We start from the raw sequence: 3842 nt of genomic DNA, 5'->3' as shown, positions 1-3842 counted from the left end.
GGAGACGAGATGCAGACGTAGTAGGCCCGACGCTAAGCGGAGGATGGTCTCATCCGCTCTCTGCGAAGCCCCTGCTCTACGACGGGATGATGTTGCTTGGCTTCTGTAAGATTCTGGACTTCTTGCTAGTGGTCGGCTGTATTAACATTAATACCTGACTGACATAGCGGTTTTCCCTTTATCGCTGTTGTACCTTGACCAACATAATAGAAAGATGCACGAACGACAGCTCTTCACAAGTGCTTAGTCAGCGAGAAGCAGTTTTTGTCCGCTTTTTTCTGTTCGATGAACAGTATATATGGAATTCGCTTCCAGTGGTCATCTCGCATATTGCACTTTGTAGACATCAACGCATGGCACGCTATATATGACTACCCGAAATGCTAGACTTTGGAAAGCGTGCAATTATACTAGTAATCTTGCATCTCGGCAAGTTTAAATACTAAATTGTTGCATGACGCATACTTGAAAACCCTGTCAACACGATGAAGAAGCTCATATAGGACTCCAACAGTGACCTTTGGCGGCTTCTTTTCAGGCTAAACCTTGAATGTCAATCCTCTCACAGTTCAAAACGTCCCGTTCATCTGCGATTTCCAGGCTCCTGTCTTCACGGTATTCTTGAGCGTCTTTTGATATCCATCATTGCCGCCCACCTAAAGACGACGAATACCTCCGATATAAATATTATTGTGGTTACTCAGCCAAGTTGCAATGCAGGCTGTATATTAAGGTTACCCTAAGTAAGTGCCATCTCGTTGTCTTCCCGTTTAGCTTTTGCGATCATCCTTGGGCAGACTATCGCCGCACCTTCATCTTCTCTTCTTCCACAATAGAAGAGTGAATATCCTTAGCTTGCAGAAATGAGTAACCGGGAAGCTCTGACTTGCGACTTGGGTCGGTGACTTCGACGTGATGCAGTGATGTTCCGCTGCGAGATCCAAAAGAGTTCTTCACCAGCTTGGGAAGACTTCCACGGTCGCAGTGGTGTATAAACTGGGCTCTTTCCCGAAGTGCGATGACCCTGATGACACCGGTCAAGCTTCAGACCCTGTGCTGAAGTCTTAGGGCGGTGGGAGAAAGCGCGCACGCGTTGACCGACCAGAACGATCTCCCATCGCGCAATGAACGGGCTCTTGCCTCTCGCACACGCCGTCAGGGCGAGAGACCGCGACGCGGGTTGGTTGCCATGCGACCCACGCGACCGGCAGCGACCCTCCGACGCGTGCTGCTTCGCGCCGTGGCGACATTCCCCTCGCACTCCTCCCTCTGGAAAGGAAAGGGTAGGGAAAGAGAGTGATGGGAGCCAGCGAATCTGAGGCTCCACGCATCATAGTGTTTTCGGTTCCCCTTGCGGTTTCTTCCTTCGTCTCTTTCCTTTTTTCTCTCTTTCTTCCACTCGTTTCTCTTCCGGCGACTTCCCTTTTTTGTCCTACGGCGTGACAGTTCGATGGCTTTCCGTGCGAGGAGGCATGTCTTGAGGCTGTGGTGTCTGAGGAGGAGGAAGGCCCGTGACGAGCAACGTCAGCGGCAGATGACAACAAGCCGCACTACGCCGCACGCGCCTGGAGCTGAGGGAAAAAACAGTGGCCGTTGGTCAAAACAGGGTAGTCCGAGCAGCACGTCGCCGAGTGCAGTGACGCGATTACCAGCGGGTAAACAGAGTCGGGAGTAATCACTGCCAAGTTAAACCAAGCAACGGAGATATTTTGCTCATTCTCTTGAAGCGATTGGCCGGCGCTCTAATCAATCGAGGCCGAAATCGTAAACAAGAAACAGTGTTTTCATACTTAGCAGCATAAATCCACAGAATCCACAGATCTACACCAACTAACACAACTTTCTGTACTTATTAAGAAACAGTGTTTTTGCCAGACAGTAGCCCATGAGTATCATGAGTATAAACATTTTATCTTGTAGTAATTGTTATGCCTGTTTCAAGATCATGGATGTTACTACCACCTGTAATTCTACGCAGAAAATCCCTGAACATGTCCTAAATATTCCAAACTGGAGCGTACGTACTTCTGCATTTTCATTGCGCTTATTTGCTTTTTGAAATAAAAGGTGTACAATAGTTTTGTGCTCAAATTTATGCGATATATAGGACTTGTGCATCAATGGTTACACTGCAGAAGGAACTGTTCTGAGTTTATTAGGCACAACAGCCAAGTTACGATTGGCATGTGCGCAATTTGCAATAAGCAGAACTAGGAAATATTTTTAGCAATAGTAACACCTGCAGACCGACAGCTCCTTACTTTATCAATAGTATGGTGTAAATGGAGTAAGATAGTGACTGTCAATATCGTTGTAGAGTGACACAGTAAAATACGGTTATTTTTTTTTTTTTGATACCTCAAAGGCCCCTGGTATGGGGCATTACATGAGGGATGGGCACGACAGTTAAACAATAATGGTCTTGATGGCGTTCTTAAAATGGATGGCGTTGATGTGATGCACGGCGTCCTGTGGTAGATCATTCCAGTCCCGGGATGACGTGACGAAAAAAGATCGAGAATGAGCGGTAGTTCTTGCGGTGGGGGCGTAGACGGCCTTATGGTGGTTAATACGGCTTGAGAGGCGATAAGCAGGTGATATGACTGATTCTCCTAAAGATGAATGATAAAACATATGAAAGAGGCACAATCGAGAAATTTTTCGTCGCGTTTCAAAGCTGGGTAAGTTAGCTTTAGTTTTTAAGGCAGACACACTAGTGTAGTACGAATAGTCAGAATAAATGAAACGGATAGCTCGATTTTGTATTTTTTCTAAGGTTAAAGAGAGGTTAGACTGGTGAGGATCCCATATTGCCGAAGCATATTCTAGTTTAGGACGGACAAAAGTTATGTATGCTAATGATTTGATGGATGGGGTGGCAAAACGTAGATTGCGCCGTATGAAACCAAGGGTACGATTAGCTTCGTTAGCGATGTTCGTGATATGAGATGACCATGTTAGGTTTTGTGTTACAGTAATACCCAGGTACTTACAGGAAGAGACGGACGATACTTCTGAACCGAAAAGAGTGTATTTAGAAGGAGTATGCATCTGCCGATGATGGAATGAGATTAAACATGTTTTGGAAATATTGAGAGACATTAACCAACGTTCGCACCAAGTTTGGATTCGGTTAAGATCTTGTTGAAGAATGCCAGCGTCAGTACTGTTAGTGAGTGGGCGGTAAAATTCACAATCGTCAGCAAATAAACGGATGGTAGAGGAAGTACTGGAAGGAAGATCGTTAATATATATGAGGAAAAGCAAAGGTCCTAGGACTGTACCTTGGGGAACACCTGAAATGACCGGGTTACGTGGAGAAGAATGATTGTTAGCATAGACAAATTGCTCTCTGTTAGTCAAAAAGTTAGAAAGCCATTCTAATACTAACGAATTAAGATTTAGACATGATAACTTTAGTAGCAGTCTTTTATGCGGTACTTTATCGAAAGCTTTTTCGAAATCAAGGAAGAGAGTGTCAGTAGGAACGTTTAAATCAAGGTTGGAGCTTAGGTCATTAATAAAGAGAGCCAATTGGGAGTCACATGAGCGTCCTTTCAAAAAGCCATGCTGGTTAGTATGAAAGAATTTTACGGAGACAAGGAATTTGACTATGTGCGAATAAATAATATGTTCCATTAGTTTCGAACAGACGCTTGTGAGAGAAATGGGGCGGTAATTTTTGCATGAAACAGGTGAGCCCTTTTTGAGGACTGGAATGATCTTACCAACTTTCCAATCTTGTGGAAGGACACCTGTTGATATGGACTGCTGAAAGAGGTGGCACAATATTACACTTACAGTGTTTTTAGTATTTTTTAGGATTTTAGAATTTATGCCGT

The sequence above is a fragment of the Amblyomma mixtum genome, chromosome 1 (genome assembly GCF_055824585.1).
Source record: "Amblyomma mixtum isolate Tamu chromosome 1, ASM5582458v1, whole genome shotgun sequence".
Lineage (NCBI taxonomy): Eukaryota > Metazoa > Arthropoda > Arachnida > Ixodida > Ixodidae > Amblyomma > Amblyomma mixtum.
This window is presented reverse-complemented; position numbering follows the sequence as displayed.